Consider the following 22,455-nt stretch of genomic DNA (forward strand, 5'->3'; position numbering starts at 1 on the left):
CACCCGCATCCTCCCAAGACCAGGTCCGTGGAACTGGGGCTCTGAAGAGCAGCCATCTATAGTTCTGACATGTCACCATATTCCTTTAACAACTCCTTTCCATAGGTCCCTAATTTCCTAATTTTTAAGTAGCAGGCTCAACTAGATGGCTTCTTATTCTGTAGCGACCATTTGAATATTTATCATGTCTAATCTCAAGTCTTTTTCTGATACTGAAAAATCATATAACTTAAAGTAAAGAAGTTCACTTTCTTATAATAACCCAAGTGTTTATTGTTAGCTCAAAATTGATTATTTATACTGCAGATGAAAAGAGTGGAAAGACTTGAAAGATGTTTGGAAAGCAAAATCTACAGAACTCCTTCACATACTGGATATAGAATAAGAAAGAAATGGGAAAAGGACCCCTCAGTTTCTGGCTTTCATAAGGTTGTACTAGCTTTCCTGTTCCTGAAACCAATACTCGACAACCCCAACTTTAAGGATCGAAGATTTGTTAGGCTGACAACCTCAAAGGTTTCCGTCCATGGGTGATTGGCTCCAAATAGCAGAAAAGTATAGTGAAGCTGTGTAAAACTGGGCTCCACCTCCTAACAGCATGGATTAATCCACTGATGAGCATAGCATCCCATCATCCAGTCACTTGTCCAGGAGTTTTTAATCCAGTCAAGTTCATAATTAATATTAACTGCACAATGGTGGTATAATTCACAGTTGGCTAAAAAGTATTTGGTAAAGGGTAAAGAGACAAGAGTTAACAGTATAGGCCTACTTTCAATTTTCTAATTTAAAAATTGTCAAAATAAGATTAACTTCTGGTCTTTCACATTCAGAAAACAAGTCTTATGTGAAACTACATAAGACAAACTGTAGTCTTATAGAAGAAGCAGAGGGCCAAGGGAAATCTCAAGAAATAAGAGAGGAGCCCTTAGTCCTTCCTTTTCAATCACAAATGTGGTAATGTAGGTGTCAAAAATCCCAATGAGAACCCTGTGCTCCAGGTTCTGGCTCTCATCCTAGACTCTCCATGACTCAGTCACCCTCATGCCCAAAGTGTTCTGTAGGTTTATGAGATTCATACCCTCAGGTTGTGGTAAAAGAGTAGTATTATAGTTTCATGAATGATAAATATATTTCAGTATTTTTTTCCACACAGCTCAGATGGTTTCCTTCTTTTTTTTTAAATTGTTTTATTGGTACATTTTAGGTATACAACACATTTACATTTCTCATTGGGAACTTGCACCTTTACCTGGTGCATCTTGGTTCTTCTTTTTTCCCCATTCCTAGCCCTCCCTTCACCCCCTCCGCCCTTCACTATTTACAAAGAATTTATTTCCATTTTTTCCATTTCTCATCATTTTTCCTTTCCCTTCTTTCCTTTCCCCTGCCTCTGTCCCTCCCACTAGCCCTACCCCTTTAGACCTTTTCTTCCTATTTTGCATTATCAATTATTCATTCTAATCATTGGTACATTTTAGGTATACAATATCATGACATTCATCATTGGAAATTTGTACCTTTACATAATCTCTCTTGGTTCTTATTTTTCACCCTGTCCAGCCCTCCCTTCAACCCCTCCATTCCTCCCTATTAATAAAGATTTTGTTCCTATTTTTCCACTTTCTCATATTAATTCCATTAACTTCCTTTCTTTCCCTTACCCCTCCCACTTTCTTCCCCTTTGCTCCTTTTCTTCCTATTTCACATTACCTATTATACATTTTAGTCCTTATTTACACTTTCAGTTTCTCACACCAGAGAAACCATTTGGTATTTATACATGTGTGTCCTATTTATTTCACTTAAGAGTATCACCTCAATAGGCATCCATTTAGCTATAAATGTCTCTAATTTCTTATTTTTTATGGCTGAGTAGTACTCCATTTTATTTAAAAAAACACATTTTCTTTATCCAGTCTCCAGTTGATGGGCATGTGGGCTGTTTCCAAGTATTAACTATCACAAACTGTGCTGCTGTGAACATGGGTGCACATATATCACTGTGGTATGATTCTTTTAATTCTTTGGGGAAGATCCCCAGCACTGGAATAGTGGGGTCAAATGGGACTTCCAGTTCTAGTTCTTTGAGGTATCTCCATACTGATTTTGACAGTGGTTGCACCAGTCTACACTCCCACCAGCAGTGGAGCAGGGTTCCTCTTTCTCCACAGCCCCATCAGCTTTTGTTACTGGTTGATTTCATGATAGCAGCCATTCTTTCTGGAGTGAAGTGGAATCTCAGCATTGTTTTCATTTGCATCTCTCAAATGACAGTGATGTTGAACATTTTTTCATGTATTTATTTGCTATTTCTACTTCTTTGTCTGAGAAATGTCTGTTCATTTCAGAGGCCCATTTTTGGATTGGGTCTTTAAATTTCGGAGGTCTGACCTTTTTAAGTTCTTTATAGATTCGAGATAGTAGACCTTTGTCTGAGGAAGAGCAGGTGAAGATTTTTTCCCACATTGTGGGTTGTCTCTTCACACTGCTGATGGTTTCTCTTGCTGTGCAGAAGCCTTTTAGTAAGAAGAGATCCCACTTGTTGATTGTTTGTGCTAGTTCACAGGCAACTGAGGTTTTGTTTATAAAATCTTTTCCTACACTGATGTCTTCAAGAGTTCTACCTAACCTCTGTTCCAACTGGTTCAGAGTTTCTATTTTAATATTTAGATCTTTAATCCATTTCGATTTTAGTTTAGTGCATGGTGACAGACATAGGTCTAGTTTTAGTGTTGTAAACTAAACACTAGTTTAGTTTTTAGTGGCAAGTTGAAACCCAGTTTTTCCAGCACCATCTATTAAAAAGGCTGTCTTTCCTCCAGTGAGGGTGTTTGGCTCCTTTATCGTAGATGAAATGGCTGAGTGTGTCTGGCGTTGTTTCTGCATCTTCTAATCTGTTCCACTGGTCCTCAGGTCTGTTTCTTTGCCAGTACCATGCTCTTTTTAACACAGTAGCTTTGTAGTAGAGTTGCAGGTTGGGGATTGTGATACCCCCTGCCATGTCTCTGTTACCTAGAATTGCTTCGGATATTCTGGGTCTCTTCTTGTTCCAAATGAATTTGTGGATTGTTTTCTCAAGGTCCATGAAGTATGCTGCTGGGATCTCAATTGGAATTGCATTAAATCTATATAGCAGTATTGGAAGTATGGCCATTTTCACTATATTAATCCTTCCTACCCAGAAGCAGGGGATGTCTGTCCATTTTCTAATATCATCTTCAATCTCTCTTTTCAGAGTGCCATAGTTTTCAGAGAAGAGGTCTTTGATTTCTTTTGTTAGGTTGATTCCTAGGTATTTCAGTTTTTTGGATGCTATTGTGAAAGGAATTATTTGCTCTATTTCTCTCTCAGTGAGTCTGTCATTGGTGTAGAGGAAAGCTATTGATTTTTGTGTGTTGACCTTGTAACCAGCTACTTGACTGAATTTGGTTATTAAGTCTAGAAGACTTTTGGTGGAGTTCTTGGGGTCTTCTATATAGAGTATCATGTCATCTGCAAATAATGACAATTTGACTTCTTCATTTCCTATCGTTATTTTTTTTATTTTTTTTCTCTTGTTTAATTGCCATGGCTAATGTTTCCAGAACTATTTTGAAAAAGACTGGTGATACTGGACATCCTTGTCTTGTTCCTGATTTTAGTGTGAAGTATTTCCATTTTTGACCATTTAGTATGATATTGACTGTTGGTTTTTCATAGATGGCTTTTATCAGTTTGAGGTAGAGACCATCTATTCCAATTTTTTGTAGGGTTTTTATCATAAATGCATGTTGGATTTTGTCAAATGGGTTTTCTGTGTCTATGGAGATAATCATATGGCTTTTGTCCTTGGCTCTATTGATATAGTGTATTACATTGATTGATTTGCATATGTTGAACCATCCCTCCATCCCTGGGATGAATCCCACTTGATTAGGGTGTATGATCTTTTTGATGATCTGCATTCTATTTGCCAGTATCTTATTAAGGATTTTTGCATCTATGTTTGGTAGTGAGATTGGCCTATAGTTCTCCTTTTCAGTTGGGTTTTTCTCTGCTTTGGGGATCAAGGTGATGCTTGCTTGCTTCCAGGAAAGAATTTGGGAGTATTGCTTCCCTTTGAATTTCATTGAAGAGTTTAAACAGTAGTGGCAGCAGTTCCTCTCTAAATGTCTTGTAGAATTCATCAATGAAGCCATCAGGGTCCGGGCTTTTCTTAGTTGATAAGTTTTTTATTACATTTTCAATTTCATTGGTTGATACTGGGTTATTTAGAATTTTTAGGTCTTCTTCGTTCAACTTTGGTAATTCATATGCATCTAGGAATCTGTCCATTTCTTCTGTGTTTTCCATCTTATTGGCATATAGGTCCTGGAAGTAGGTACTGATGATCCTCTGGATTTCTGCTGGGTCTGTTGTAATCTCACCCTTTTCATTCCTAATTGCATGGATTTGGGCCTTTTCTTTCCTTTTTCTGATAAGGTTGGCTAAGGGTTTGTCAATTCTGTTGATTCTTTCAAAGAACCAACTCTTGGCTTCATTGATTTTTTTGTATTGTTCTCTTAGTCTCCATTGCATTGATTTCTCCCCTGATCTTTATAATTTCCTCCCTTGTATGAGCTTTGGGGTTGTCCTGCTGTTCTTTTTCTACAAGCTTGAGGTTCAGCATCAGGTCATTTAATTGGGCTGATTCTGTTTTCCTAACATGTGCATTCACTGCTGTGAATGTCCCCCATAAGACTGCTTTCATTGTGTCCCATAGATTCCGATATGTTGTATTGTCATTGTCATTTAATTGAAGGAACTGTCTGCTTTCTTCCTTAATTTCATCTGTGACCCATTGGTTATTCAGAAGTGTGTTGTTCAATTTCCACGTGTTTATGCAATTGTTTGAGTTTCTTTTGCTATGGATCTCCAATTTCATAACACTGTGGTCTGATAATATACAGGGGATAACTTCAATTCCTTTGCACTTACTGAAACATGTTCTATGTGTGAGTATGTGGTCTATTTTGGAGAGTGACCCATGTGCAGCTGAGAAGAATGTGTATTCTGATTTTGTGGGGTGGAAGACTCTGCAAACATGTCTTAAGTTCATTTGTTGAAGAGTTTGATTGAGTTCTGGTATTTCATTACTTATTTTTTGTCTAGTTGATCTATCTATTTGTGACAGTGGGGTGTTGAGAGGTCCCCCACTACAATTGTATTAGTGCATATATGACTTTGCATGTCCGTTAGTATTTGTTTTATATAGTTGGGTGCACTAGTGTTTGGTGCATAGATATTTATGATTGTCATCTCTTCCTCTTGGTTTGTTCCCTTTATGAGGATGTAATGTCCTTCTTCATCTCTCTTAATCAGTGTTTTGAAATCTACTTGATCTGCAAAGAGGATAGCTAGTCCTTCTTTTTTTCGGGTTCCTGTCACATGGAGTATTGTTTTCCACCCTTTAACTTTCAGCCTATGAGTTTCCTTTTGAATTAAGTGTGTTTCTTGTATGCAGCATATTGTTGGATTTTGTTTCTTGATGCATTCTGCCAGTCTAATTCTTTTGATTGGTGAATTGAGACCATTAACATTGATGGTAATAACTGAAACATATTGACTTGTCATTGCCATGACTTTTTCTTTTTGTTGGGTTCTCCCCCTCTACATTTAATTTCTTGTCATGCCAGATGGGTTTATTCTGCTTTGCTTCCTGGGGTTGTGATCCTCAATGTCTGTTCCTAGGATATTGTGTAAAATTCTTTGGAGTGCTGGTTTGGTATTCACGAAGTTCCTAAGGTGCTCTTTGTCATGAAAGTATCTTATTTCTCCATCAATTTTGAAAGATAGTTTTGCACGGTACATCAATCTGGGTTGGAGGCTATTTTCTTTTAGGGCTTGGAATATGTCCCTCCAAGCTCTTCTTGCCTTGATGGCTTGGGTTAAGTCTGCTGTGATTCTGATGGGCTTTCTTTTGTATGTGATTTGTTTCTTTTCTCTAACTGCCTGTAGAACTTTGTTCTTCTGTTGAGTTTCTGGAATCTTAACAATTATATGCCTATGTGTAGATGTTTTTTGATCAAGGCTATTTGGAGTTCCATATGCCTCACTTATCTGTATGTCAAGTTCTTTGCCCCTGCTTGGGAAGTTTTCTGCCATTACTTCTGTGAAGAGTTTTTTTTATGTCATCTCCACTCTCTCCTGTTTCTTCTTTGACTTCAGTCAGTCTTATGTTATTCTTCTTTGTATGTCTGGCAGCTGCTGGATTGATTTCTCTTGTTCCCTTATAATTTAGAATGATTTTTTCTTTTCCTGGTCACTAATTGCAATCTTATCTTCTACATCTGAAATTCTGTCCTCACATTGGCTCATTCTGCTGTGTAGACTTCCAGTGGAGTTTTTCACGTCCTGGAAATCTATTTGCATCTGTTTTATGGATTCCATTTGTTTCTTATGTTGGGATTCCATCATGTTCCTGAGCTCCTCTCTAAATTTATTAATCATTTCTTGCACTAGGGGCACAATCTCTCCTGTTATCTGAGAAATTATTTCTGATTTCATTTTCTCCAGATCCCCTTTTGTTGCCAGTTCAGTGGGTCCAGGTGGTTGAGTATCAGAGTGTTCCATCTCATTTTCCTTTGGGGTTGCTGTAGGTGATCTGGAAGTCTGGTTTTGAGACTTATTTACATGTTTTCTCATTTTAAGTGGGGGAGGGGTGCTGTTGGCGCCCATGTGGCTTGCCTCCTCTGAGATGGGAGAGGTGGGACAGGGGCCAGGAGTGGTGGGACAGATGGCAGCCCAAAAGCCCTTTCCTCTGGGCTGGGAGCAGTGAGCTGGATGGTGGCCCAGAAGCCCCTTCCTCTGGACCATGAGCAGTGGGATGGTGGCTCAGAAGCCCCTACCTTTGGGCCAGGAATGGCGGGAGGGATGGCAGCCCGGAAGCCCCTTCCTCTGGGGAGCTCAGACTGTTTCAGATTTTATTTCATAATTATAAATCCATTTTTATTGGGGTGATGTGTTATTGAAGAATATGTGAGCATTAGACAATTGTTCCTCTTATGACACGTAAAAGCAAGAAAAAGCTTGTAATAATGATAATACTGTTGAACATTATATCTATTTCAAGATTTCTTCATAAAATTCCCCATGAACATATTTCTTCAGTTCCATTCTGTTATTACATCTTTTATTTGGGGCAGATGTAATACAAGAACTAATATTCAAACTTTGCAGCTCTCTGTGAAGTTAGGAGGATATCATTCTGTGTAATGTTACAGATGCATTAGTTGCTAGTATAGTAATTCACTGTTCCTGAGCTTCAGCAAAACAAAGATCTACTATTCAGATTATTGTCTCTTAGTTTTGAAATGTCACTTTTGATGTTTCCTGGGGAACATTTTTGAATTATAAGTTTGAGAAGTTGCTAATGGGCAGAGCATAAAGATTTATGACTCTATTGTCTATAACAGCCAATGAAGCATTATTATCAGTAATCAGAAAGAACACATAATATTAACATGTGCAATGTCATCTATAGATACCTCATTACCTGTGGGAGGTATGTAATTTATACTATGTTTAAGTTTTTGTAATATTCATATGTACTTCTATTATCTATTACATTTTTCTTTGAATTGATTTAACATATATGCTATAGTTTATGTGAAAATTATTTTATTATAAAATTCATTTATTATAAATTATTTCATTATTTATTATAAATTATTATTTATAATTAATTTACATTGTAAATTATCATTTATTATAAATTAGTTTATTATACATTTTTATTAAAATTTATTATAAAATTAGTTTATTATAGTTTATGTGGAAATTAATTTTTTCAAATATGCACTAAGATAATCTTCTAATTACTTGTGTTAGTTTTTTTATTTAAAAATTTTTTCTGTAGTCCTGGCACTTGGGAGCCTGAGGTAAGAGGATCACCAGGAGTTCAAGGCCAGCCTTGACTACATAGTGAGTTCAAGGCCAGCCTAGACTGCATAGGAAGACTCTGACTCAAAACAAAATTATTAGTACACGTTTGCAGTACACAATGATTACATTCCTTATGTGGAATTGGTACATGTACAGAGCACATTAAGATTCTATTTTTCATCCCCTTTCCTTGACCCAACCCTCCATCTATTGATTTCCTTCTCTTTTGAGAAAAATACATTTCCCTACTTTCTATTATCTATGTTTTATTTTGCTCTTTATTTATATTTTGAGTTTCTCACCATAAAGAGACTTGCAATATCTCAGCTTATGTGTTTGATTTATTTCACTTAACACTTATCTCAAAGTGTGTCCGCTTTCCTGTGAATGACTCAAGTTTATGTTTCTTTACGTCAGAGTATTGCAGATAACTCAATTAGGTAGATGTTGATAGGCAGTTAGAAAGGAACCAGGCCCAAGACATAGAAAAGAGATGAGGTAAACCAGGTCTGTGGCCAAGGGTTGATAGAAACTAGCCACAAGATGGAGACACAAGGGCTAGGCCTAAAAGCCTCTCCAAAGATAAACAACAGCCTGAAGCTGTTTTGTCACTAGCACCATCTCATCCAGGAAGCCAGAACAACGTAACAAACACATAGCCTGAATACTCTGAACCTCACTCCTACCCCTTCCGGAAATGCCTTTGTTCTCTCTACTATGTACTCTTGCTATGCACCTTGTTTTTCTATTAGATCAATATTAGCTAAATGGCTGTACTTGTAATCCTACAGGTCGATTATAGTTTGACCCTAAGTAACCTGTGATACAATTTCACTGTATGGAAACCACCTAGACAAATAACTTCTGCAGTAACCCACTTTCAGGCCCCCTCCTGCCTCTCATCAGGAGTTTTCTCTCAATAAACCATTCCTACTCTTAACCTCCTTTGTCCTTGAGTCCATTCTTCAATATTAGGAGACACAAACTCAGCACATTGACATCTACAGAATGGGAGATACTTCTCCATAACAAGACTAATACTTCATTGTGTGTAATACCTCATTTTCTTCATCCATTCATCTGTTAATTGACATCCATGCTGCTGCCAAGATTTAGCTATTATATATTGTGCTGCTATAAATGATTCTCAGTGATCTCCATCTTCTGATTGTGCTGCCTATGTGTAATTCCCTCTCCTTGAATGTGGACTGGACCTAGTGGCTTGATTTTAATGAAAAAGAAAACAGCAAAAGTGATGAGATGTCACTTCCAGGACTAGGCTACAAAAAACGGGGATTTCCATCTTTCTTGACTCTCTCTTTTGCCTTCTCAGCCTTTATATTTTAACAAGATGCCATGGTGGAGGAAGCTACATGAAAAAAAAAAACCCTGAGGACACTCTCTAGCCCATAGCCACTATGGAAATGAATACACCCAACAAGCACATGGCTAAATTTAGAAGCAGGTCATTCCCTAGCCTAGCACTAAGATGATAACTCCCCAACCCACGGGAGACACTGAAGCAGAAGATCCAGTTAAGCCACACCCAGATTCCTGATCCACACAAATTGTGAGATTATAAGTGTTGTGTCTTTAAACTTCTAAACTGGGGGTAATTATGCAACATAACATAACTAGTGTACTAATAAATTAAAAATTTCTAGACACATATTGTATTAGTTCATCTTACCAATGGATAAAACACACTTGTTAGAGTTCAGTCTTTAAAGCCGTACTTCTTAAGTTCAAAAGGCATCTCTGACAGTTCCCAGCTATATGAGCTTGGACAAAGTAATAAACCACTCTGTGCTTCAATTTTGCCAATTGCATATGGGAATAATATTAGAATTTTATCCAAATGTCCCTTTGAGGAACAAAGCTAATTAGGGTAAAGAACCTAAAACAGTATCTTACATACAATATAGTAATATCTCAATAAATGTGCGTTCTTATTGTATTTTCATTTAATATACCACCAGTGATGAGTGGCAGTTTTAGAAAAAAACAGGAAATGAAGACTACAAAATATTACAATTAAGACCACCCTAGAAATATTGAAAAAGGATAAATATTTAAAGTATGAACATAACATAAAATAAGCCAATATAATCATAGCTTTACTATATCATTACATTTTGCTTTCTGAGTGAAAACCTTTTCTGATGATCCAAAGACCAACACAGAAGGAAAGAGCAATTGCTCTGGAATCAGAAAGCTCAGATTGTATTTGTGTAAGATGAGAGAAAAAAAAGTCTATTTAAAATTTGTAGTGAAGAAAACACATCTGTGATTATAATCTTTAAATCAATCCAGAGTACAAATTTGTGAAGAGATAAAACAGTGATTTTGCTCACTTCCAGGTGTACTTAGTTTTGGGCATACAAAAGACATACACAAAATTTGTTAAATTGGTATTAACTGAATATGATTCATGTGATTGATGAGGTTAGTGTCAATGGCCATAACTGTTATTATAATACATATATTAGATGTTTTTGCTACATAACAAATTATTCAAATTCTAGTGGGGTTCAGTAGCCATTTGTTATTTCCATTTCTGTGGGTCAAGAGTATGGGCACTGCTTCTCTGGATACCTCCTCTCCAGTTTTTCCACAAACTGCAATCCAGGTGCTACATGGAGCTGCAGGACCCACTGAAAGCTCAACTGGATAGTGGGGGTGTCTGCCTCTAAGACTGAATTTGTAGTCAGAGGCAGGACTCAGTGTCTCATAGGCTCCAGAAATGGTGACCAGACTCCCTCACTGGTTGTGAACTGGAGGCTTTCCCCAGTCCCTGGCCATCTGGGCCTCTCCCTAAGGCAGCTCACAAAATAGCAACTGGCACTGTCAGTAAGAGAGCAAGAGAGAAAGGAAAGTAAGAGTCATTGCTCTTTTACTACCAAGTAACAAAGTGACATTTTTTGCTGAATTCTATTTATAAGAAATGAGTTACCAAATTCAACCCACACTCAAAAGAAAGATCACACAAGGACATGAATATCAGGAGGCAGGGATTATTAGAAGTCATTTTAGAGACTGCTTATCATGACAATATTGGGTGAATGTCTACATGCCCAACATAGTTTATTGCCCTACATGAACATTCTGTACAGTCAGTCACGGTGATAGGCCACAAAACAAGTTTCAACAGTTTTTTTTAAAAATTCAAATTGTATTGAGTATCTTTCCTGCGGATAATACAATAAAACTAGAAATATATAAGATAAACCTTGGGAAGTACATTAATACATGAAAATTAAATAATTTATTCTTGAACAACTAAAGTGTCAAAGAGGAAATCAAGAAAGAAATTTTTAAAAAATTTTTGGTATATAAAATTTCTTGAAGCAAATAAAAATGGAGATATAACATACCAAATCTCTGAATTATAACAGAAGCAGAAGAAACAAAAAAAGCTTATAATGACCAACATTAACATCAAAAAAGGAGAAAGATCTCAAATACACAACCCATCATTGCATCTTAAGGAACTATAAAAACAAGAAAAACCAAACAAAAATTAGTAGAAAATAATAAAAATAAGAACAAAAATAAATGAGACTAAAAAATACCCAAAAAATCCCAATGAATTGTGGACCTGATTCTTCAAAAAGATAAATAAAATTGACAACAATGTCTAGTTAAGAAAAGAGAAAGACTCAAATAGATAAAATCAGATATAGAAAGGTAGGCATTCCAACTGACACCAGAGAAATAAAGATTCCTTAGAGGTTTTTTTATGAACAACTATATCCAGCAAATTTGATAACCTGAAATAAATAAACAAATTCCTGGATGTATACACTTTACCAAGATTGAATTCAAACCATGAGATACCTGGACAGCAAGAGAGGGGTGTTTCAGAAGGAAGGCGTCATTGCTGGGGTTCAGGATACCCTCTACTATTGTTCTCTCCATTAATAATAACAGTGATGTTATCAGAATCTCCTGGCTATGCCAAAATGGTATTGGGTAGCTCCTTCTAAAAGTGGTTCACCAATTAAATATTACCAGGTTCTGGATTCCTCGCCATTCCTTCTGGAGTTGGATTCCAGGTTCTTGAACAAAATGAGCAAGAAGCAGTGGCAAAGTTTATTTGAAAAAGTAAGAGTGAAGAGTGAGAGAGGAATTGGCTCTGAAGAGTGAGTTTGGGCCAAGTAAAAGAGGATAAAGCAAGATAAAAGTACTCTCTGAAGGAAAGCCAAGATACCGAGGTCTTCTTGGGATGACATCCAAATCTCGAGGACACCTATGAGAACTTCTACATCCAGGTCCTGGGAGGCCGTGCTGGGATCCCACACCTCAGGCCGAGGTCAGGTCTAGGCCATTCTATTGAAAATCTGCTCGAGTTTTCATGAGAAGTCCAAGTGCAGGCCTTTGGGAACTGCTCTTCACATGTGTTCAGGGATCTTGTAATTAACAGGTCACATCTACTACCTCAGCCAGCTTTGCCATGCCCTAATCACCTCTTTTGTTGACAGTTAAGTATGAATGTATTCTATTCTTATAAATTTATTCCATCATACAAATACCGTACATGGTCTTTGTTCCAGAAATTTAGGGATCTCATGTAGTTCCAGTAACCCATGTGAAGTAAGTAATCTTTCCTGTGATAAATGATCCAAAAATGAAGATATTTGCCTATTTTCCTTAGAACATCCTAGCTTCACTGGATTTGTGTATAAAAGAATAAATGTCGCTAAACTTAGAGTCAAAAATACATATATATCAAGTGTCCTAATTTAGCAAACAGTTTGACTGAAAAGCCAGTCCCTGAAGGTACATAGGAAATGAGGAAAGGAAGAACTAAATTTCTTGCACAGGAATGAGAAGATTGGAAAAATTTCAACAAAGCATATGGATATGAAAATTTTTTCTGTATCCTAAAACTAGACTATGAAATCCCTTTCCCTCTTGTTCTTCAACCTGAATATGGCAGAACCTTCCCTGCTCAGGTTTCTTCATCAGTTTTTCCTACTCCTCATTCTCAGTTTTGAATCTCATAGCCTCTGACTCTACCACCCACTACCCCACCTTGCTGCAGTCTCTTCCGCAACTCACAATAACACCTTCTTTGAGGAGCTTAACTCCTGGCCCATTATCACATTCTAATACTATGTTGTCATAGTGATTGGTTATTTCAAGAACTCAATTCATGTTTCTCCTCTCAATAGCCTTTTGTTTATTTGTATTCCACTCCTCCGATAAATACAGCCTTCCCGATTTTGTTGCTATTGTTGGGTTTTTTGTTTGTGTTTATGAATTCATATCAGTGGCCATTCTCTAGCCTCCTCCCTCTTTATTTTAATCCTCTCACTTTCCTACTGTCTATCATTCCACACCATTCTACCCCAATTAGAACTATTCCTCAAGTCCTGGAGACCCACAGTGTTCAATCTTACCACAATTTCATGTTCATACATCTGTGTTTCTACATTATTCCATGCTAAATTTAAATCTCATTATCCATTTTGTAGTAATTTTTTGTAGCACTCTCAACACCATTGCTCCATCTCCCCTCAAACTTGTCTGAATAATACTATACTTGGTTAGATTCAACTCTCCATTTATTCCCCTATCTGCTTCTATAACAGATTGGGGGGGGCACCATACCACTCTGCAAAACTATGAGTAGCCATTGGCCCCTCTGTTCTCCAGAAATTTCACCAAATTTATCCACTCCATACAGTTCTCCACTCTCCTACTCAAATATTTTATACCTCTGTCTTCTCAAAAGTTTAATAGTCTTCTCCAACCTCATCCTACTGATTCTATGCTACCTACTTCTCTGTGAAAATAAGAGTAATCAGCGAAAGCTTTCAGTTAGCCATCAAACTGACCACACAGTGCACATTCCTTTATCCTCTGCTTTTCTTGTTACTATGAAGCAACAGTGTATGTTGGGCACATATCCCATCTGACACCATTCATAGAATTTGCTTCAGCAAAATCTTCCCTCCCACTCCCACATAATTAGTTTTTTATTTTCTTATTGGAGCATTCCTATCAGTATACACATATTGTTATTTACTCCTTCTTTAAACACTTGACCTTGTATCTCCCTCCATTCACCACCTTTCAACTCTGCTCCTCTTGATAGCAAAACTTCTAGAGAGTTACCTGTACTTAGTCTCTGAAATTCCTATTCTCCTTTGAATGCAAAATCAGCTGACTCCATCACCTACCATTTACCTCTATCTCCTACCAAAATTTATTTCATCAAGGTCCATACTACCCTCTAATTGTCTAAAGCAAATGGACACTTCTAAGTCTTTTTCATAGTTGGTCACAAAGCTGCATCTAACACAGCTTATGAGTCCCTTCCAGGTAAAAATTTGTTTGCTCTTGGCTTCAAGGACATCCCATTCTCCACTTACCTCAATGGCTGCTCTTTCTCAGTCTTTTATTACTAATTCCTTTTTCTTTCCGCAACCTTTTGTGTTTCTCTGCCTTGATTCTAAATTACAACTATATAAGAAAGTTTTTAAAATCTCAAGTACCCAGGCTGCACCCTGACATGTACAACTATATTTAAGGGGTGAGACCGCTGTTTATATATTTTTAAATGTCTTTAGATAATTCCAGGGTGCAACCTCAGGTGAGCAACACCACCTGAAACTTCGGGTGCACTGAGGCATACTCATTGGAACCGTCTCTATCAGCAGTTACTTCTGCTGATTTCACCATGAGAATTTCACACATCATCTGTGTGCCTAAGACCACTAATCTACTTCCCACATGCATTTCTTCCCTGAAGTCCAGACTCCTGTACCCAACTACAGCTCAATTGGGTACTAACTCAAATTAGTATTTTTAAATGGTTCTCAACCTCACATTCAAACTTGCTCCTCTATTATCTTCCTCTCCATAATTGGCAACTCCACACTTCAAATATTCAGAAGGAAAAAATGTACATCTCATATGCAAACTATAAGAAAACCCTGTTGATTCTGTCTTTACTGTATATCCAGAATTCAACCTCCTCCTGTTGCCTCTATAACCCAGGTACAAGCCACCAGTATATCTCATTTGAAATATAGAAAATCTTCCTAACTCTCTGCCTATCCACCCTTTCTTCCTTTTTTTCCAGTTACAGTGATCTATAGAGCAGCCAAAACAATCCTTCCAAAATATGTTAGACTATTTTACTGACAAGATCAACAGTTCCCACACTTACCATAATTCAAAAAGTCACTACAGTAACCTATGAGATATGCAAAGATCTACTTTCCCCATCTTTGACCTCCTTGATTCCATCTTCTGCTTTTCTCTCCAGCCACACTGGCCAATTTGACATCCAACAGACATACTAGGTTTACTCCCATCCTGGGGCCTTTCTAATTTATGGTCATATTGCCTAAAACACTTATCTTCCAGGCTTATGCCTGTACATTTCCTAATAGCCTCCTACTCTGTGCTCAGATGTCACCTACTCAGAGAAACCTTCTCAAACCCTGTTTAAAATCTGAATCCATAATAGCTAAATCTTGTAAGCAGCCTATATGTCCATCAACAGATGACTAGATAAAGAGAATGTGGTACTTATACATAATGCAGTATATTCTATCATAAATAAGATTAATTTAAGTCATTTGTAGGAAAATGGTTGCACCTTCAGATCATAATGTTAAGTAAAATAAATCAGATGCATAAGATTAAATATCACCTGCTTTGTCTTATATGAGAAGCCCATAGTAAAAATACATAGCAAAGTAAAAGATACATAATAGGTCTGGGACACACAACTGCTCCCTGGAATACTGAATAGTTTCTCTAGTGTGAGAAACTGAAAGTGTAAATAAGGACGAAAAGGTATAATAGGTAATGTGAAATAGGAAGAAAAGGGGCAAAGGGGAAGGAGAAATAGGAGGGGTAGGGGAAAGGAAAAAGGGAGTGGAATCAATATGAGAAAAAGAAAAAATGGAAACAAAGTCTTTGTAAATAGGGAGGGATGGAGGGGTTGAAGGGAGGACAGGGGAAGGGGGAAAAAATAAGAACCAAGATGCATCATGTAAAGGTTACAATTCCCAGTGAGAAATGTAATTGTGCTGTATACCTACAATGTACCAATAAAAGAATTTAATTTTTAAAAAAAGAACTAAGATGGATTATGTAAAGGTGCAAATTTCCAATGATGAATGTCATTATATTGTATACCTTAAATGTACCAGTATAATTTTTAAAAGAGAGAGATGGAGGGGGAGAATGTAAGAGAGGGAAAGAGGATGAAAAAAAGATGTGTTATGTTCATGTACCAACTCCACACCAGAAACACAATCATCATGTACTGTGAACATGTACCATAAAAAATTAAAACAGCAAAAAAAAGGATACATGATAGGAAGTAAAGAAATAGATCTTTCTCAAAAGGGTAGGGGATCAAGAGATGAAAGGAGGGAGAGGAAGAGGAGGGAAAGAGAATTGAAAAAAGGAATTAAGACATTGTATGTATGTATACCAACCCTCCACGAGGAATGTAAACATTCTCTACTGCAAGTAGGAACTAAGAATAAATGAATGAATATTGAAACAAAAACATCTCGATCCTCCCAGATACCCTTCATATCTTCCTTTCCTGAGTTTTCTCAATAGCCTTTATCACTATTCTTATACATACACAGATGCATATTTTATATAATATGTAGTTATTAATATTATTACCTGTCTCTGTCCTTCCATGGATTCAATTTTTCTAATAAGAGTTAATTTCTACTGCTTTTAGTCAAAGAAATTTACAAGTGTGGCTTGAGACCCTGGGGATACTATCCCATTCTCCATTCTGATGGATGTACTGTTTCCCTGCCGCAGATTACACAGCTAGGATCACCCGTGAAATCAGACATTACCATACATTGATAAATATTCTATTGTGGTCAGCTTCCGTACTTTCCTATGATATTCATGTTTTTGTAAAGTAAAAAAAGACATTAACATCTATGCACTTCATAATGAATTATCATTGTTTCTTTTGGATCTCTTCCTAACGCATTGGTTACATACTGTACTCCCCTCACCTGGTGTGGTGGGACTCAAAGTAACCAAGCTATCTCCTAAAAGCCCACTGTAATTTTCTAGGTTGTGATCTTCAAAAGTTAACTACATAATTTGAATTTTTACCAAGATGTTCTCTTAGCACCAAGAAGGTCTGTTTCTTGTTTATTCTGTAAATGATTGTTTAATGAGGGCATAGCCTTTTTTGCCTGAAAAGTAAATTTTATGACAGAACGTTGTTGCTGAAAATGCATTTTAACACACAGTTAAGTGGTAGTTTGCATTGATAAATTAGAGAAAATTATTCTGAGATAAAAAATGATTCAGAATAAAGCATCATGGACAGAATGGTTACATCATTTCTAATATGAAACTTACATCATTTCTAATATGATAATGGCTATGATAATGCAGGTAGCAATTAATATATACTAGGATCTTCACATATATCTACTCATATACTCCACACAAATTCTGTGAGATGAGTTTAATCATCCCATCCTATTATATCTCTTTCTCTCTAAGAAAACCAAAAGGCTTGTCATGACCACACAGTTGATATGATACCAAAATTCCAACTCAAGTTTTCTTCCCCAAACTAATTGCCCTTAGGCATTCCACTATGCTTATTCCAATGTCAAAACACAACTAATAATCTAAAAACAGACTCACTTATTCAAAGAAAAATGCATGACTATGCTGTGGTTAGAAAGATTTGGACCAGAAAGTTCCTTACTAATTAAAATATTTTCTACCCTCTATATAATTGAGGCTGTCATTATCCAAGGAAAATAGTCTTGGATTTGGCTATCATTTGATATGACTATTTTGTTATTTTCAGAGGGAAGAGGCTTGATAGTTGTATGTCAGTCTTCTCTCCATGACACTTAAATCTTTGATATAATTTTTAACAGAATTCAATCTAGATAGTTCACTTTCTACTTTCTAATAACACTTTCCTTGGTACTTCCTCTCTTGGTTCTAATTTTAACATTTATAAAGCCAGAAACAGTTGCAAGAGCAACAGAAAATTGGAGTTTTCAAACCATATTTGAAGTGAGATCAATTGTTTCCCATACATGTATTTATCAATTAAGAGAAACAGAACAAGGCAAGTAGGCATTTTGTTTGGCACCAAAACTCCATCTGTAAGTGGATCCATAAACCATAAACCAAGAGCACAATTCTTACTAACAATGCAGGTTTATGACAACTAGAACTGACACCTGCAAAGAAGTGTTCCTTGTAAAGAATTTATGCCAACCAGGGAGACTGGTGTATGATTGGCACTGAGCTCTAAAAAGCATTGTCATAAAGAATGCTGAAAATGCAAAGAGAGGGCCAGGCTCAAAGCTGGAAGAAGTGTCAGAGCCAAAGAAGTGACCAGCGAAAGGGCAGCCTCCCTGCAGTGATCAGAACACCAGTGTTGTACTAGTGTTAAGAGAAACAAATGGCTTCCGTGTTTTCTGTGTCTTCTGTATCTTTTGTATCTTCTATGAGATCATTCTTACCAGATTTATGAGTGTATATTGAAGTGCTCCAAGAGGTTTTAGCAGGGCTTCTTTCATGATTTCCATAGAGCCAGGTTCTTCCCCATAATAGAAATTATAGTCTATTAATAATAATAAAACGAACAAAGGCACTGAGTACTTCTTATGTGACACATAGTAACTACATGGGTTATCTCTTTAGAGGATCATGAGAGCACTGAGATAAATATAGATAGTATTACATGTTACAGATAAGGCACCAAAGGAACTTGTTTACATTTTCACACTGAGACAGTCACAAAGCTAAAATTTGAATGGTGGCTGGCTGGCAGCAAGGTCAGACCATATACTGTACAATATAGCACAGTACACATATCCAACTCACCACTATATTCACAGGATCTGACAAAGAGCCTAGCTGAAATTCAATAAAGATCAACTAAATACACTAATGACAGAAATCCGGACCAAAACAAAAAATGTTTTATCAAGCATGTTAGTTTAACAAAATAATTACATCATAAAGTGTCAAAATGCTGTTTCTTTAAATAACATAAGTCTAGCAGGACTAAAGAGAATAATGTCTAAGCACACAGTAACATAATGTATCCACAGAACAACTCAAAACCATGGGTCAACACACTTGCTCTGAAAGGGCCATATAGTAACTGTTTTAGAGTTTCCAAGCCAAAGAGGTCTCGATACAACCACCTAATCCTGACACTGTAAAGAAAAACCAGGCACAGACAAAACATATATCATTGAATATACTGTGTTGCAGTAAAACTTCATTTATGGACATTACACTTGAATTTCAATGATTTTCACAGATCATGAAATATTATTCTGGATTTTTCCAACCACTTAAAAAGGTAAGACTCAAACTTAGCCTTTGGTCCACACACACACAAGCCAGGCAGCCATCTGGAACTGGCAGGAAAGCATTCCTTGGCTGGATCCTACTCTAAACCACATTTCCAATCTCCTCACAAAGAAAAATTTTGAAAGAGAAAGAAGATGTGATTTTAAACTGAATGAAATTCATCCAAAAGTGCTTTATATTGTTGTTGTCAAATCACATATAGGAAGTGGAGCCATTAAACATGAGTTGTTATAGAAGAACAAGGAAAAGATTAGTAAAGTATTAGAAATGGAAAGAAGGATTGTTGTGGTATTAACTAGCAAGAATTAAGGCATTATAAGATAATGAGAGCAACAAGAGGATACTTATTTTAAGCTCCAGACATGTTCAGAAAGGATAGGTCAGAAACATAACATTAGTCACCTAAGGTCTAATTATATCTCCTTCAGCTAAGATCTCAATTAATGATTCTTTTTAAATGAGCTGATCCAAATACTTCATGCTCAGTAATTAAAATGTACCTAAAACAGCTAATGTATGCATAAGAAGATGTAACAAAGATTGGAATATTCTATTTTTCCATCCACACAATAAGGGAAGACTGAAGGAGCTTCCTTTTCCATAAAGCCAGATTCCCCCCCGCCCCCCTTCAGAAGAATTTCTGCATCCAAACCTCAGAGAAGTGCCAGAGAAAACACACAATTGTGAAGGTGGGACCCCTGCAGACAGAGCCTTTTATCTCTCCCTGACCAGATCCTTCTCCCTGTCCTCAAAGCTATGCAGAGTTCTTCATCCTTCCGGGGCTCCAACCTCAGCCCCTCCCTCTCTGCACCTTTACTCTATGTGGATGACCTTGTTCTGCTTCACAGAGAAATTGAAGCTGTCAAGAGAAATCATCTTCAACCTCCTGCCTTCTGAGTGACAGGCATCAGGATATTGTTTCCTTCTTTCTGTCAGGCCTTGGAGCTCAAACATGCCTTTCTCTTGCTTCAAGTCTGTGTCACTTCCCTTGAGCTCACTCCCATCTGAAACCCCCTTCCTCTGGAGCTAGGAGTTTGTTCCTCTATTAGAGCCTCTCCCTCCTGGATTTTCAAATGTCCCCTCTTCCCAGCTCCTTCTCCAAACCCACTTGGCTCTTTCTCAGGTAAAAAACAGAGGCCAGTGTCAACTTCCTGCTGCCTCACATCTCTCCCCAGCCTTCAGGGCAAGTCCCCCAGAACAGCAATGCTGCCCTTCCCCTCTCCCTCACCTCCCTTCACTGTCAGGACACCAGAGCCAGAAACAACTTGGGTAAACATTCCCAATGACCTTGTATCCTTTGCATTAAATGTGTGACCTTATTGCCACATTAATGTAAAACTATAAATACAACCTCCTACATCTTTAACTTCTTAGAGCTTTTTATACTAATTTTAAATCTTATTAAGTAAGTTCACACTAAACATTAAGTATTGGTGTCATCCTCTTATAAAATGGCTAATAAAATGGCATGCAATGAGAAGAGTATTAGGTCAGCAAGATGTTATCCTTTTTTAAAATAGGATTGCTTCTATGAATATGGTCAATTCCAAAAATACAGGCAAAAGGCAAAATGATATTTAAACTGAGGCAGCTGGCACTCATCAATCTAGAGGGAAAAGCTAAAGAAGACACAAGGGAAATTTCCTGAACTTCTGTGGGTTTTGAAAGACCTCTAGGGAAAGAGGTGTCTAACTGTAGAAATGCTCCTGTGATTAGGACATCATCCATGCTAGAAAACCCAGTCTCCATTCACTCTCACCTCTCCCTCGCTCTCCACCTGTAGACAGTTGAGGAGTCCAATCCAACCCACTTCTGTGCTGTTCTGGAATAGTCCCTCTCCATTCTCCCTGCCCTGGTGTCATTTCTCAAGTTCTCATTTCCAGATATCCTAGCTGGTCTTTCTCCCACAAGATCCAACTATAAACATTCTTCACTCAGCTTCAAGAGCTACACATAGTTTTAAAGCAAAAATTTGCAGATGTCATTCCAGCTTGATGGCCTCTTAGAATACCTGTTTTAGAGAATAAAATCCAAACTTCTTAGCATGGCATTCAGATCACTTCACCATCTAGTCTCCATTCTCTGCTGTGCTCAGCACCTATTGCTTCGAAGATACATACCTTGATGTACAATAGAAGAAATAGAAGACAGGTAAAAATCAGACCAGGAAACCATAACTAAAAATTACACTTTTAAGAAGACTGTAACTCTGAGCCTCAAAGTTACCCAAGATGATCTATTTCAGCATTCCTTAGGTTAAATTTAGGCTCCTTTCCCTCCTGAGCCATCACACCTAGAATTCCTCAGGAATACCGAAAGTCCATAAATTGGCTTGAGAACATTAAGAACAGGAACCTGATCCTACAATAAAGAGATTGCGAGAATCCAAAGAATGCTTAAGATATCCATCTAAAAACAAAACAAAACAAATTTTAAAAACTGGGCCCTCACCTGTAATATGAGCCACACCCTACTCGGGCATGGGCCACTTTTCCTAGGGAAGCAAAAGAAGCAGAGGTGTTCCCTGTTCTGGGAAATAGTGCACCTCTCTCTCAAGGGCCTGCAGTCTATTTCTTTGAGTGTGTGCTTTTGGACTTCTGCCTAATTAAACCCTTCCTGTGCCTGTTTCTAACCCATCCCAAAATCTCTTTTCTGAGAGTCAGCAAACCTCCAAACATTCTGTGTTTAGGGTGGGTGAAATCCCTTATCTCAGCTTTGGGAACCTCCTTGGACCCAATCCAAGGAACCTCACAGTGCTCCTATCATGCTGGACTGCATGTCACTGCACAAAGAAACCACACATCCTCTTGTCACTGTGCTTTTTTTTTTTTTTTTGCATTTTTACTTCAATCTGAAATATTCTTTCCCCTGCCCTAGGGTGCACATGCATCCCCACCTCCAGCTTTTGAAACCCTAGGTACTGCATACATTAATGTTTTGTGAAACATTAGCAGTTCTCCAGGCAGAATTGTCACTCCTACCTCTGTGTCCCAGATGTTTTTCATTTTACTCCACTTAATTACACTGACTACTTCCATTATAACTTACGGTATACATTGTTTCTGTTAGTCTCCTTCACCAGTTAGTAAATCTTTTGATGGCTTGCCTGTAATAGTCAACAGATGTTTGTTGAACTGAATTAAACATTACTGGCAATAACAAATGCTGGCAGGGGTGTGGAGGGAA

At 37.4% G+C, this 22,455-nt stretch overlaps 1 long non-coding RNA gene across 4 annotated transcripts in view; it reads right to left on the reverse strand.

Moving 5' to 3' along the window:
• Positions 1-22,455, reverse strand: part of LOC106010862 (uncharacterized) — a 121,831-nt gene that overhangs the window by 86,822 nt on the left and 12,554 nt on the right. Inside the window, exon 2 of one of the 4 annotated variants that reach the window (XR_015448765.1) lies at positions 21,281-21,389. The exons of the other annotated variants lie outside the window; for them this stretch is intronic. This is a non-coding gene — a long non-coding RNA (uncharacterized LOC106010862). The remainder of the gene's footprint in view (positions 1-21,280; positions 21,390-22,455) is intronic. 4 annotated transcript variants of the gene reach the window in all.

The sequence above is a fragment of the Heterocephalus glaber genome, unplaced genomic scaffold, assembly GCF_053883595.1.
Source record: "Heterocephalus glaber isolate CG9 unplaced genomic scaffold, H.glaber_assembly_v1.0 deba00000546, whole genome shotgun sequence".
NCBI classification, from domain to species: Eukaryota; Metazoa; Chordata; class Mammalia; order Rodentia; family Bathyergidae; genus Heterocephalus; species Heterocephalus glaber.